Below are 15,616 nucleotides of genomic sequence, written 5' to 3'. Positions count from 1 at the left end.
TGGTAAGTGAACTCATACTGAGGCCTAACTCCAGACCTGGAACTATCAACCTTTACATCCTGCTTCATACCTACTAAAGCATGCAGACATACAGAGTAGTTTTAATTAAAAAAAAGTTTTTCCATGAATAAGAATAGGAATCTGAAATCCAAAAATATATGAGAAAATCTCTTCTAGCTGTAAACGAAACCACAAATCCCAAATGTTGTACAAGAATTTTATTTATTAGTAAACCTCATTATAAGAAAAGAATGTTAATTTGAATAGTCCCCCAAATTAAAAAGCAACATAATCAACCAAACAGTCCTGCTCTCTAGCCAGTTCTATTCATTGTTATAAAACAGTGAGACATTTTTCCCATAGAAAGGGTGTAACCTTTTATGTTTCATGTTGGCTATAAAGAAAATAAAGAGAATAAAATAACATAGCTTACAAAACCTATTTAGAAAACTGTGAAAACAATTCACTCCCTTCTCATTACTATCCTAACTTCTATCTGAAATTTCAGCATTAAATTAGGAGCCTTACAGCACATCACACAAACCCCGTTGATGGCTGCACATATTTGAAAGTGCAGAGAATACAACAGGGGACTGAATATTTTGGGTTTCCACTTCTAAAGAACAAGCCTGCCGTGAAGGTCAGTGTCAACAACAATTCAATGGCCTGAAAAAGCAGATTTAGAACTGCCAAGAACTAATCATCTTAATTGTAGATAAAATTCAGCAGTGTGAGAAACCAGGCCAGGGGGGAATTAGGCTTTCCCTATCACTTGAAGTTCATGCCAAATAAAACAAACTAAACTAAAATGTTACCATCCATCCTGGCCTGGTATAGCTTCCCCTGAGCCAAATGGGATCACAGAGTACTAAAGAGATTGAGCATCCAAGCTGTAGAGATTAAGTTCTTGAACTCTTGATGCACTGCAGCCCCAAAGTTTCCAAACTGGAGTGGCTGTGGCCCAGGGGAGTCCTACCCCAGCTCCCCTAGGAAGCATCCGACTACCGTGATATAGAACATGACTGCCGTGATATAGAACATGTCCCACCCTGGTGGTCCCTGCAAACATCCCACCCCAGCCTGACTCATCCAGGAAGCAGTACAGGAAAGAAATCAGGGAGGAGCGAGTCTCCTTCTTTCTGCCAGGCTCTGTCTTCCATCAGCCCATGAGCTCCAAGAGCTGTTTGCTTAACCGGCATCAACTACTTGAATGGTTCTAGTATCCAAGACTTTGTAAAAACCTATCCTACATTAAAGTCATGAAATTTCAGGGTTTTGTGGTACCTTAAGTTAAGCATTATCCATATCTTAACTGACTTGGGGAAAAATATTCTCACTTGACAAATGGGGAACAGACATTTGGAGCCCAAAGACACCTAAGGAAATAGATATCAGTAAAACTAGCATCAGTACTCACATCTCACCCCGCCTATGTACACCTTATTCACACCTTATGAACCACTCCTTACGCTCCTCCTCAGGTCATTCTGGAACCATCACTGGCTAAAAATCAGTTTCCACTCCAAGATCATAAACAGAGGAAGAGCAGTTTGGGGTGGTCCAGGGAAGACAGAAGTCTGGTGTGGAGTATGTTGAGTTTGAAGAATCTGTGAGGCAAGGAGGTGGAAATGAGCAAAGGAGGCTGGATGCTAACTTTTCAGAAACATCAGAAAGTACATGTGAACAGGAGGAGCTGAAAAACTTTCATACCTGAAGCTACTAGAAAATATACTTTTCCCTAATTCTTCAGACAAGAGCTATACTTCATCAGATACAAGGAACCACTGGATCTAAGACAACCAACTAAAAAAGAAAAAAAACTGCTTTGAAATTGACACACAAAACTTGCTTTGAAATTGCTAAAACAGAACTTATCTTAAATGCACCCCCAGTTCAGCTGTTTTAAAGTGCAAAAAAAAAGGTGTATCTTAGAATAGATGAAATACCATAAGCTTTTTTATTGATAGGAGGTTTTTAGATTGCAGTGAATACAGGGTGGACTCTTGCTCTTTGCAACATTTTATTCTGATATCTTTCAAATTATGGAAAAGTTGCAAGACTGGTACAAAGAAGTCTCAAGTACCCTTTACCCAGCCAGCTTCACCAACTCATCTGTTTACCCCATTCATCATGCCCACATTATCATTTTTTTCCCTCTCTCTCCTTCCTCCTATTTCAGATTAAGATTCAGACTTTGTGCCTTTTTATCCCTAAATACTTCAATCTGTATTTATTAAACTTCAACTCAAGGACATGGTCATAGTATAATAACCAAACAAAGGAAATCTGCCATTGAAAACAATACTGTTGCCTAATCCACAAATTACACTCAAATACTGTCCACTGTCCCATAAAGTCCTTTGTAATACTTGGATCCCTTCCAGTGTCCAATCGAGGGTCTTGATTTTAAATTTTGTTTCTTGATTTAAAATTTTTTAAGAATATAACGCTTGTTATTTTTGTAGGATGTCACAGAAGTGGAGTTTGCTGTCTTCAAGTAATGCAATTCAGGTTATGGCAACAACACTTGCCTCTCAATGCCTCTTATCAGTGATATCTCTTTACTGGTGACATTAACTTTGATCACTTAGTAAAGATGGGGTGTGCAGCAGGGCTGTCACCTTTTATGATACTTTAAATTATGAGAATTTCACACAGTAAAAGCTACAAATATCAAAGTCTTATTTTACGTGTGCAGTTTGAAATGAGAATTCAGAATATATTAAGAACTGCTTACTTACAGAGCCACACAGCAGTGATGTGAACTACTGACTATTTTCCTATTTTTGCACAGAGCAGGGCCTGGAAAGCTTGAATTACACAGGACCCCTGCAAATGTTCTATTAGAAGCAGTTTTCCTGGGCCTCCCCTGGTGGTGCAGTGGTTGAGTGCTGGGCTGCGAAGGTGCCCGCAGCCTCTGCAGCACCGGTTCGATCCCTGGTCGCCGGTGAGGGTCCCACATGGCGCAACAGACCTCTCTTACCGCGCCCGCTGCTCCCCTCAGCAGTGTATTTCATCGTCTGCCTGTTCTGCTCCCCACTCTGGCTCTGGTGAATTCTCTCACCCTCCCGCGCTTCTGACTATGCCCAGTGCTTGTATAAATAAATAAATAAAATCTTTAAAAAAAAAAAAAAAAGAAGCAGTTTTCTGAATGCTATCAGCAGTGAGAACAGACCATTAATATAGACTATAGGGTTCAGAAACTGGAAATCTCTGTTTTCTGGCTGAGTCAGGGGGCTAAACGCCCACTTCCTTTTGTTTAGGTCCTTGGAGAGGGCCTAAGGTTACCTTGAAGAAGCTTGACTACAAAACCAAGCTCACCTGAACCCAGGGAGCTACTGGAGGAGCTGCAGGGCCCTTAGGAATCAGTTTTCCTGGGCAGAAGGTGTCACCCTCCCTTATCAGGGGGACAATGAGCTTGTTCCCCATCCACCTGTGGACAAGCACCCCATGTGTGCAGGAAAGAGTCTCCTCTGCTCAAGGTTCTGTCCTCTCCCCCAAGCTGGGAACCAAGAGTGGGTGCTCACTTCCATGGGGGGTTTCTACTTCTGTGAACACAGCGGGAAGCCAGAGGCACCTCCCCGCCAGGGTACCAAGAACTGTCCCTGGGGTGTCTAAGTCTCCAGTGAGCAGGCTGCCTTGTTGATTTGTAAGTAATTTTCAACTGTGTAGGAAATTCCTGTTCCCTTGAAACTAAACTCCAAATCAGTAAATGTTCCCCTGTATCACTTGATGCTGATTTATGGTCAGAGGCTGTCAAAGACCCCTATGTGAATAGTGCCCACCCTAACTGATAAACATCTACAAATGGACAATTCTTCACTGAGACTTTAAAAACCTAGAGATTACAAAGAATCATTTCCCTTCAGACCTTTAACAGTAACTATAAATGATGACCATTTGGAGAAACTCCCACACGCCAATCTCTTAATCTGTTAAACAATACAGATCCCAAAATAAGGTCATTGGCTAAAATGTGTCACATCACAAAAAGATTTCCCAGGTTCTTTCTTTCTTTTTTTTTTTTAAAGATTTATTTATTTATATAATAATATAAATTGGGGAACAGGCCAGAGGCACAGGAAGGTGAGAGAATTCACCAGAGACAGCAGGAAAGAGAACAGACTGATCAAAAATACTGCTGAGGGGAGCAGCAGGTAAGACAGGAGAGGTCTGCCGCACCATGTGGGTATCTCCCTGGTGGGACAGGAATCAAACCCACGCTGCAGAGGCTGCAGACAGCTTCACAGTGCTTCAACCCGCTGCGCCACCGGGGAGGCTCAAGATTTCCCAGTTATTTTGAAATACAAAATAACTATCAATGTACAACAGTTGGCGGGATACCAGTGCTTCTCAAGCTTGAGTGCGGTGGAATTGCCTAGAGTGCTTTGGTTCATTTGAGACACAAAGGGTTTCAACTAAAAAGACTAAGCACTAGTCTTTGAAAAATGTGTATTATCCCTGGGTAGTGAGAACAAACCAGGGTTGACAGAGACAACATTGCGGCCACACAGCACCAGATGCATGTTCCAAAAGGGTAAAAATAAAGAAAATGGGGCCGACCCAGTGGCACAGCGGTTGAGCACTGGGCTGTGAAGTTGCCTGCAGACTCTGCAGCATCGATTTGATCCCCAGCCACCGGCGAGAGTCCCACATGGCACGAAGACCTCTCCTGCCATGCCTGCTGTTCCCCTCAGCAGTGCACTTCGTCAGTCTGCCTGTTCTCCTCCCCGCTCTGGCTCTGGTGAATTCTCCCGCCCTCCGTGCTTCTGACTGTACCCAGTGCTTGCATAAATAAATAAATAAATGTTTAAAAAAATACAGAAAATGCCGTAAGACTCCACAGTCCCACAGTTCACAGACAGAATCCTTTGTGGAGAACTCTCATCCACAAGCTCAAGGTTATCCCAAAGAAGAGGGAAGGAACGTCTTCTGCTACCACCACCCTCCAAATAGCTTCAGGTAGAGTCTGACCTAAAGTTTTGGCCTCCTGCTTGTGATTAACCAAATCTCTGGCCTTGAGCCTGAATCCCTAATTTGTACTTGAAGCCAAGGACTATGCTTAAGCCCAAATCTAGAGTCTAGTTATGGCCACTCCCACTCCACCTTTTAAAAAATGACCAAGGAATCAGACCACAAATGGCTGTCATGCTGGAACGTTCTTCGAGAAGCAAAGGTGTCATCTCGTACTCAGGAGCCATTCCAGACCCCTCCCCACCACTGAGACTTCTAGTTCAGGGGTAAGATGAGAACACCATTTTTGCCTCCTTTTTTTCTAGCCCTCCCTTGAACCAGTGAAGGAGAGAGAGAGATTTAACAGCCACCTCTTCATGTAAGATTCAAAGGGTTAAGTGCACAAGGTAGAAAGAGGTCAGAAGGACCGCTCTTATGCCCCAAGAACCATCTTAAAAAAAAACAAACACCCACTAATCAGGATCTGATGTCACTCACCATAAAAGGGCAGGGTCTGAATACTTTGAATACTTATGGTTAGGACTTTGCAACTCTTTTATTACTCTATTTTCCATGACCAAATGTTCACAAGGATGCAGAACAAAGGACACACTAATACTAAGGATTTACAACATGCTGTCAAATGACTGTTTTGATTCATCCACCTCTGAGCAGCCCTGCAAACCACAATTTATTGGATAAATGGGAATTAGAGAAAGTTTTCCATCAATGTTTATATACACTATGCAATTAAAAAGTGTTAAATTCCAAACTTTTCCTCTGAAAAAATGTTCTTTCTAATTTGATATTGATGGTGTTAAATGAAGTTCAGGTTGTTTGGAGAAGGCTGTTTCTCATACTACAGAAACTATCACCCTCTAATTTTTATCGAATTTGACCTATATATAAACACACACATCCCATTTAGCAAATAATTAAATCACCAAGAGATGATGTCTAAATCAAACAGAAAAGGGACAGGACAGTGGCAGACTTTTCTTCACATTTTTCTTTTAATACAGACGCTTGCATACAGTTCAAAAACTACAAAGCTGCTTAGTGCTCTGTTTAACAGACCAGTTTTAACTATTTTTTTTTTAATTTTCTTTTATAAGTATGCCAAGTTCAATGTGAAAATCACAGCAAAGGGCTCTAAAGAGAAATTCAACTGTCACTCATAGTCCCTAATTTTTTAAAAAAGATTTATTTATTTATACATACAAGAACTGGGGCGTAGAACAGAGGTGGGGGTGTGTGAGAGAGGATTCACCAGAGAGACTGGGGAGCAGAACAGGCAGATCTACTGAGATACACTGCTGAGGGGCGCAGCAGCTGAGACAGGAGGGGTCTGCTATGCCATGTGGGTTGCCTCCTGGGGCCAGGATACCTTGACAGCGCTGTGTCTTTAACCCCTGCGAGTCCCTCATTCTTACTGACAGCGTTGCTGGTGGGACCTCGAGCCTTTAGGCCCTCCAGCTTCAGAATTGCCCGTGGGCCTCCTCCCTGTTCCAGAATCTGACCTAAGTCTCCCAAAGTAGGAAAAAAAACAAGCCACCCTTTCCTAACTTGCCTCCTGTTCAAATACATGGTGCTACAGAGCTTATAACAACACAGCATTAATACAAGTGTGAGGCACCATTTATGAATGTGAAACTCCCAAAGAGACTGGACACACTCGTACATGGATTTGTAACTAAGCACACTGATGGGAGGAAAGGACGATTCTTCAAAAACAACTAGTAAAACAGATAACACTGGCAATAAACTTCCGTCCCAGTCCCGCAAACTATTTCCGTCCCATGCAAACTATTTTCCAAGTGTAAACCAGTATTTCAAAAGAAGCTAGTAGTAACAATGATTTTCTCCATAGTCGGACGCAAACTTAATTACAGGAGCTGTCTGCAGAATAATCTGACGGCTCAGAGGAATGGGGTCCTCGCATTTTGCAGATGACAGGCAAAGCTGCAGGGACTCGGGGGCCCGGGTTGGGCAGCCACAGCACCAGGCCGCCGGGGCTGCGCGCCGGGACAGGAATGCTAGCTGCAGACAGCCACGGCCGCCGGGGTTCTCGCCCTACGGTTCAACCTCAGCATTACAACCGAAAACCCCGACCAGATCCTGATGGCACAGCAGGAGTTTAACCCACTCTAGCAAGGGGCCTGGAAAACTGCAAACTCTGGTCCGAGGATCGTCACCACTTCAGAAACGGTAACTATTGTAGAACCGGTTTTTAAACGCTTGGTCAAGCAGTTGGGCTCCCACGGACACCTTAAAGCAACCCCTCCTACCCCCCTCGCCACCCACCCCCCCGCCACCCACACACACAGTCCCGCAGTGACGGGAAACGTCGGGCACCGCAGCAGACCTAACGAGACTGTGGCTGCCATCCCCGGGCTAAGGATGGACGCGCCCAGGAGCAGGTCCCGGGGCGGCCGCGGAGTTCTCAGCCCACGACCCCACTTTGCCTAGAGTCTGGGGGCCTCGGCTAATTTGCCCCTCAACTGCCGATCCCCAGGCGCGCGCGCACAACACACACGCGCACACACGCACACACAGCCTCGCTGCTCCGCGGCTCCATCAGCAGGGCTAGCGGCCGGCACGTGCGGCCGAGGGGTGGGTCCCGCAGGCGCCACTGGCCCGGCTCACCTGGTCACGGGGCGCCTCGGGTCTCCGCCTGCGCACGGAGCCGGGGGCGCAGCCGAAGGTGCGCTGGGCGGGCTCGCCGCTCCCACTCCGAGTCTCGCGGGCCGCTCTTTGTGTCTGGAGGCCTCCAAGCTGCGCTCCTCCCCGTCTCCAGGCGCCGCCCCCTGGTACTCCCCGCGCCGCGCGGGTAGCCGCGGACCCCACGGGGCGGGCACCGAAGATGGGGGCGGGGCGGGGCGGGAGGAGGGGCGGGGCTGGGTGTGGACGGAGGGGCGGGGGCGGAGCGCCAAAGCCCCGGTGTCTTTGGAAAGCTCAGGTGCGCAGGCAGGGAACCCAGAGCTGACCTCGCCTATCCACGTCAAAGGCTTGTCCTCTGCGTGGGATCTGGTTTTTCACAGATGCTGATGTAACATTCTCTTCTGGAAACAACCCGAGGAGGCACGCCAGGCAATGTTAATATTACAGACTCACAGCTGGGAACACGGAGAGACTTAAAAATTTTGGTGACTTTCCATTATATATTCAATCATAAATAATCGTTGGGCACCGCTAGTACCAGGCATTGTCTTAGGGCCTGAGAATACAGTAGTGACAAAGGAAAAGGCGGGTGAGGGAGGGAACCCCTGCCCCGGTGGAGTTTACACCCCATAAGAAAATTTAAAAACTTAAATGAAATATACAAAAATATTAGATACTTATAAATACTAGAGAGAGGCAACGTAAGAAAGAGGGTTAAGGAGTATAGAAGGTTAGCCAGAAGTTCAGCGGGATGATGAGTTTACAAAGCAGGAAGGTAAGAAAGGAGACAAACGTCTTCTGGTGAGGCTCTGAAACTGCCGAGTGAGTTTCATTGTGGCTGGGAAGAGAGAACCTGGAGAAGTGGGAACAGAAAGGAGTGGGTCACAAAGGGATGTATGGTCTTGGTAGCCTTTTAAGGAAATGGCTCCCATCTAAGGGTCTAACGGGGAACTTGTGGCCTGACTTAAAATCACTCTGCCACTGATGAGAGTGATGAGGGAAGAGCAGGAAAAGGCAGGAGAACAGAAAACATTAAGAAGTAACTGCAATAATTAGGTTGAGAGGTGGACCAGGGTGGAGATGGTGAAAATTCAGATTTAATATGTGTAGTATTTAGGGATTCCAAAAAACAAGATGTCCCTCTAAATTGGAGGTGGGAAAGAGGGAGAGAGAAATCTGACTCCAAGGTTTTGGTCTGATCAACCACAGTTACTAATTACTAATTCATTTGTGCTGGGTTATTTCTATATATGTCTTCATTTTAATCCTCACAACAATCCCAGGCCATACTTGCACCATCATCATTTATTTAGCAGAGGAAAATGAAGTTCACACAGTTCGATAACATGCTGAAGTTCTTACCATTTTCAGGTGCCAAGTCTGATCCCAGAACTGGCACTCAGGCTGGATGGTGGGTGCTGAGGCAAGACCCGGGGCTGCACCCTCCATTCCCCTGCTCTCCACATTCATGTTGCCCCCAGACAAACGGAGGGCATCTGGGCTTCCTCAATCTGACCCCACCCTCCAACAACACAGGCAGATAAACTGGGAGTGAAGTCCTCCACCCTCCCTGGGAATTAAGGGATGGAGTGGAAGGACCCCACTCTGAAGCCAGGGAAAGAAAGGGCTCTTGAGACCCCTCTAGTCAAGACTGGAAAGAGGATGCCACAGACACTGGTGAGAGCAAGCAAGGAGTCAGCATTTATTCAGTGACTGACTACAAGAAAGAGAGCTCTGGGGAGCTCTCTCTGGGCATGAGAGACTTGACAAGGTGCAGGGACTATGAAGCTATATAGGTTTTAGGAATGGGGTTTGAGAACAAGGGAATTAAACTATTCACTGAGAAAGCAACGATGTGTATTTGGCTAAAGTCCATCTATTTTTGCCAGTTGTGGGCACCAATCAGCAGCAGCTCAGTGATGGTGCAGGGCACGTGACCACAGCCAAGGTGAACATCTCATGGAGGCTCTGTGCCCACAGCTCCAGTTTGAACCGGTCTGGTCTCAAGGTCTGAAACTATTTTCTCCTGGATCTGCAACTCCTTTTTTTCCCATAGCTGCCAATTTGATAAGCTGCAGAAAGCTAGCTCAGAAATAGTAAAATCAAAACAAAGAAAACAAAAAAACAACTGAACTAAGGAAATTTAGGGCATCAGGTTTTTTAACCTCTTGTTTACCAGTCTTCAGGAATAGCAAAATTTTATCCTTGTCCTGGGACCCTTCCTGTCTCAATGTCACTGAATTCTTTAGATCAATTTGCATTTCTCTCTCAAACTGAGCCATCCCATTGCCATATTCTTGACACTGTTGGCCACCCTAGACTTCACAGGCTGCTCTCCATTCTCCTTAAGCATCCCATCCTCACGCATCACCCTGGTTCTCCTCCTCCTGCACCTCCCCAGCTGCAGTGATCCCAAATCAACAGGTTTATCTTCATTTTCTTTGCAGCTCCAGGGCACCAGGCAGCTGTACCCTGGCCCCTCTGATAGTTCTTTCTCAAAGGGGCGTCTCCTTGCCCCTTCCCGAAGTGCTGGCATTCACAAAGTTCTTAGACGTGGGTCTCTGCTCCCTTTGCCAGGTCTGGGGGGTTCTGTCTGAAGTCACAGCCTCCAGCTAATGCAGACTCCTCAGTCTGTCTAGTCCTGCTCTCATTCCGGTTCTCTCTCTCCTACTATTAACGCCCAAGTGTCCAACTGCTATCTAGATAATTGACTTCTATGTCCCACAAACAGTTCAGACTCACGTCTTGTTGGGTTTGGGGGGTTCCTGGATTAGGAGTTCCTTGGTTTTTGATTATGGTGAGAAGACTTCACTGGCATGTCTTTGGCAGAAGCAAAAGCTAAGATTATTTAGTGACAGAGTAAAAGGACACCCAGGGAGAGATCTGGGCAGGCAGAATCCTTGCTAAGAACAACTGGTAGCTCTGGCCTTAAATGGGGGCGAGGAGGCTGCTCATTCCATCCCATCTAGGGTGCATTGCACAGGCGCCCCTGGGGTGTTGGTTTATCAGTCTGGGCAGCAGTTTCTAAGTCACTCTGTAATGTGGTGGGTTTACTCACCCACGCCAATAGCTGCTGCCAGTGAGCAGTCCCTGACTCAGGTGCCAGCCTGGTTAAATGGGCCAATCAGGAGGTATTGAGAAGGGTGGGGGACCCTAGAAGTGGATATAAGGTAGCACAGGAGAGATCCCCTGGATCAAAAGATGCTGATCTCCATCCTAGGCTCATTGCACTCTGTACCTCACCTCAGAAAAGAAGAAAAAGAAGGAAGAAGCTTTGGTGGCTGACCATTGTGCACAAAAGCTAAAAAGTTCTGCAGGTAACTGGGTGGTGAATCTGCCACTGGTCTAGTGTTTTTGTGTGTGTGTTTTGTTTTGTTTGTTTTTTTTTTTACAAGAGCTGGGGTACAGGCCAGTGGCACAGGAGGGTGGGTGGGTGAGAGGATTCACCAGAGACAGAGCGGGAAGCAGAACAAGCAGATGACCGAAATACACTGTTGAGAGGAGCAGCAGGCGCAGCAGGAGAGGTCTGCCATGCCATGTAGGAAGCTCTCTGGCCGGCTGGGAATCGAACCAGTGCTGCAGAGGCTGCGGACAGCTTCACAGAGCTGCGCTCAACCAGCTGCACCACCGGGAGGCCCCCTGCCTCCAGTCTTGTTATTGTTATTGCTTGGAGAGAGCCCCAAAGGTGTCTGGCTGAGCTGTTGTGGGTGTGGGCCAGAGGCTCATGAAGAGCTGTTTATATTCAGCATTGCCTCCGGTGTTGGTGCTTTCCATTGTTCCATTGTTCAGTGCTGTTCATCCTGACCTTTAGATTGTTAGTGCCAGCTGCTGCAGTGTAGTCTCAGCAGCCTGGCCTGTGAGCACCGCTGGTTGCCGTGTGCTCCAGGGCCTTGTTGGTGTGAAGGCACCATCTTGGTTGAGTGGCTTTTTGCTTGGGAATTCTAGACACTGTGGACACTATCTAGGGTGAGATAGCCTGCCACTTTGGCCTGAGTAACTCTTTGTTTTCCCTCTTTGTTAAATAAATCCCATTGTTGTTGTTCCCTGAGCCTGAGTGGTCTTGCAATTGTGCATGTGGGGTAAGAATTTAGTGACCTGTCTTCTGTTGGGCACCGTCCTTGGTGGCTATCAGACACCTATAGCCCTGCTTCAATTCTCCCTTCTACTGTGCTCCCAAGGTGTAGTTTTATCAGCTGGTTGGGACTGGGGAGACCATTAGGCCCGAGTTGTGATGGTGTCAACCGTTTCTGCCCTTCCCTTAGGAGGGTGAGAGCATTTAGGGTATTTTCCAGATATTGCTTGTTGGTTTGAAAGAATTGCCTTATTGTCAAGAAACTGGCCAGTTTTGAGGAATTGCCCCACTCTGGGTGCTTCTTGCTTTCCTCAGGCTTTATGGCCTGGCTGTGCATTGGGGTGGGTAGACTGCCTTTCTCCCCTCTGGGCATTTTTTTGGCTCTCCCTGGGCTAAATCAGCTCTGGCAAGTTTTTCCTGGGGTCCTGGGTATAGTTGGCTGTTTAATTTCTTTAGGCATCACCATCCTTGCCCTAAGTGTCTAACAGTCTCAAACTGAAATATCTTTCCCCTAAAACATTCTTCTGTGGAATCCCCATCTTGGTGAAGGTTTCATTCAGCCCTTCAATCTCAATCTTTTCCTCATGTTTACTCCGTAGCTGGGTTGTATAGATTTCCATTCTCTCTCCCTTCCTCTCTCTCTTACTGCAGCCACACCACCCCCCAACCCCAGTGGTAGGCTCTCCAGATCCCTGAAATGCTTCCATAAGAGGCTTGTTTATGCACTAAAGATACCACCTCCCTGTGGTAACAAGGCATGCTTCTCAAGTGTAAATCTGTCTTGCTCCTCTTCTGCCTAAAGCATTCAAAGGTCCCCCGTGACATTGTTTAGTGGGCCCTTCCTTCCAGACCTGGCCCTGCCACTTTTCTGGCCTCCCATCACTGTTAATTATTTATGTGGCCCTCAGGTTGAGGTACTTCCCAGAATTCTTGGAAAGGGGCACAGACCATGACTCCCCTTGCTCCAAGGCTTTGCAAGCAGCCCCCAGTTACCTCTCTTCCAGCTTTCAGCACTCAACATTGAATCATGTCTCCAACGTTGCCCCCTTTCTCCTGTCCTCCAGCATGCCCACATTACTTCAATCAGTGCTTGTAGCACTCTTCATAATTTCTTTACCAATTTGCTCTTCTTCATGGGCAAATTTGAGTCTTTTGAGTCTTCACGGGCAAAGACTATCTTCTCTTTGCCTCCATCACCCCTGTACTAGAATCCAGCAAGTATTATTTGCATGGAGTGGGTTACGCTGATGCCTTCTCCCTCTTTGAACCCTGAGAGGTGCTCTTCACCCTTTCTCAGCCGATGCTCCCCCTCATATGGAAAGCAAAGCCTTATTAGCATAGAATACATCAAAATGATATGAGCCACATGGCATCTAGCATGAGGACATTATAGGGACACTGTAGGGACTCTACTTTGAAGGATATGGGGAATCTGGGGCAGTGTCTGGTGGCAGGTGAAACCAGCAGGATGAAGGGAAGCTCCAGTGGTAAATGGATTAGGAAAAGGAGGGGGCAGGGACCAAGGAAAAGTGAAACTTCCTAGGGCCTCCCAGGCAAAAAATCCACATTGTGCCTGAGCTGTGGGCCCTTGACCTGCTCTGAGCAAGGCCAGGGCCCTCCTGCGATGCCTGTGCCCATGACCCTCGGCAGCCGGTGGGGGCCAGTGGGGCAGGCACACCCTGCAGGGGTGGTGCAGCTTCGGGAGGCAAAGCCATGGCCCTGATGACTCCAGTGTATAAGTTGCCAGGGGTATGTGCTGGAATGAACAACATCTTTTCTATAATGTTTCTTACTCTTTTTAAATTTTTTAAATTATATATATTTTTTACATCTATTTTCATTTTTGTACAATGTATGCATTATCTTCTTGGTTATAGTCCCCGTACAATTCCTACCACCCTTGTTTTGATCCTACTCCCTTCTACTCCCTGTAGCGTGTCTCTGGTTTAGAGTTGCCTGTTGATTTTGATTTTCACTTTATTGTAATTAGTCTTTTTCCTGATACCTTATTTGGGTCTTCTAAATTCCTGCTATGAGTGAGACCATCCGGAATTTTTCTTTTTCTTTCTGGCTTATTTCAATGAGCATGATTCCTTCCAGCTTCATCCATGTTGCTGCAAATGGCATAATGTTTCTTACTCTTTACCTTGATTTTCACTCACCAGTTAGAGAATGATCTGGTATCAGAAGATATGAGTCATGGTGCCATTGGCTGACTGCTGGGTCACTTGGTCTTTTAACCTCAGTTTAAAGAGAACCTTAGTTTCCTCTCTGCAAAATGGAGGTTTTAAAAATACTGAATGCACAAGGATGTACTGAGTTTAATTGAACTAATGTTGTTCTCATCTGAGGGGGCTATGGAGACCAGGATTTCTTCCCCTTGGCTAAGCAAAAGCTGTCAGTGCCTTGAACAGTACCCCAGAGATTCTGATCCTACTTTCTCAGGAACAAAATCTTTGAGTTGTTCTTGACTCTCTCTCTTATACACTACAATCAAGACTTCATCACATTCAGATGTCTCTCATTTTAAAAATTTATTCATTTTGAATTAGCATTATATTTATTGAAACTTGAAAAGGTAGTGTTGATGGTTTCCATGTACCTCTCCCCAAATACCAACATCTTAGGTAAACATGGAATAGATATTAGAACCAGGAATTTAATATCAGTGCACTACCATTAACTAAAGACCGTTTTTATTTTCACCAGTTTTCCATACTGTCCTTTTTGATTTTTTCTTGTTCCAGGACCCTATCCAGAATCCCACCATTGCTTTTCTACCCCATGCTACTATCATCTCTAGCCTGTGAGATATCCTCCTAGTCATTCTCTTTTCTACTTTTGTTTTTCCTCTCTTCATCCCATGATATTTAAGCTTTGTTGTTTTTTAGCTATTTGTTAGTTTTGTGATGATATAATTTTGGTCTTCAGTTTTTTCCCTTAGGCCTGCAGTTTTCCTTTCATCTCATACTGTTGTGTCGAGCCCTTGTTTATGAACTAACATTATGTACTTCTTAAGATATGTAAAGTAAGAAGTTCTAGTTGGGACTTTCTTTTTGGTCCTTGAGCTATACTTTCTTCTTGCTTCAGGTCCTTGTATTTTACATTGTTGTTTCCCCTTTTCCTTTGGGGAAGGAGAGAGGAACCACAGTGTTTTTGCATGGGCTCCATTGTGTTCTTGCACAAATAACCCCCTTCTAAGCCCCTTTCTGCCTTGGCATGGTGTGGATGACTTTTTGATTTCCAACCTACTGTAACTGACATCAGTTGGATTTCCTTGATGAGCTCAATGTTTGAAGTTTGAAGGCTGGGTTGTGTGTGTGTGTGTGTGTGTGTGTGTATACACAGCTTACCTATAGCCTGGATTTAAAAGAAAAACCAACAGCAATAGTAACTGAAGCTGGGAAAATCCTGTTGGGTAGTTTGTAAGTCTTATCCGATAGGAAACACTTACCAGTCTCTGGTCACCTCTAGTTTCTCTGTATTTGGTAGGGTAAGAAGGGGTCTGGTAGGCAGAGGGCACGCCTAGATGAAGATGGGCAGGATAAGAGGTGAACTGAGTGGGCATATTCTTGTTAAAATACATAGGATCTGTGCTCACATAGGAGGTTTGAGGACTGTCTTGTATTATTTCTCTACTGTATCCCTTGACCTAGAAAAGAATGATTCTGTCCCCATGGGAAAAGGGAGAATTTAAATCTATCTACCAAATCAACAATTTTCACTTTGCACTTTTCACACTTTTCTCCCCTGTAGGCATTTCCAATCTCTCTCTTAGAAGGTAAATGGAAAAGTTGAAGACAATCACTTGTGTTGATTCTGTCCATGTTGAAGCTAACTCCAAGTATATTTGCCAAGATACCGTCTTTATTCCGAGTGACAAAGTGCCCAGGTAAATATGTGATACCCCAAAGAGAAAGAAAATGAGTA

At 45.6% G+C, this 15,616-nt stretch overlaps 1 protein-coding gene and 1 long non-coding RNA gene across 7 annotated transcripts in view; one reads left to right on the top strand and one right to left on the bottom strand.

The window, feature by feature from the left end:
• Nucleotides 1-7,704, bottom strand: part of NINL (ninein like) — a 155,538-nt gene extending 147,834 nt beyond the window's left edge. For 2 of the 6 annotated variants that reach the window (XM_037493563.2, XM_037493596.2), the window contains exon 1: nt 7,600-7,701. The gene's annotated coding sequence lies outside the window, so the exon portion shown is untranslated. Of the gene's footprint in view, nt 1-1,417; nt 1,608-7,599 lie in introns of all 6 variants that reach the window. The other 4 variants (XM_037493573.2, XM_037493581.2, XM_054695902.1 and 1 more) reach the window with 4 other exon arrangements.
• LOC129145910 (uncharacterized) lies at nt 7,068-15,616 on the top strand. The gene is made up of 5 exons (XR_008552073.1): nt 7,068-7,161; nt 7,961-8,099; nt 9,504-9,622; nt 10,835-10,931; nt 15,443-15,616. It is a non-coding gene; the product is annotated as an uncharacterized LOC129145910 (long non-coding RNA).

The sequence above is a fragment of the Talpa occidentalis genome, unplaced genomic scaffold, assembly GCF_014898055.3.
Source record: "Talpa occidentalis isolate TD23 unplaced genomic scaffold, MPIMG_talOcc4v2.1 talOcc4.10, whole genome shotgun sequence".
NCBI classification, from domain to species: Eukaryota; Metazoa; Chordata; class Mammalia; order Eulipotyphla; family Talpidae; genus Talpa; species Talpa occidentalis.
Note: the sequence above shows the minus strand (reverse complement) of the source record. Positions and strands in the feature narration are given on the sequence as shown.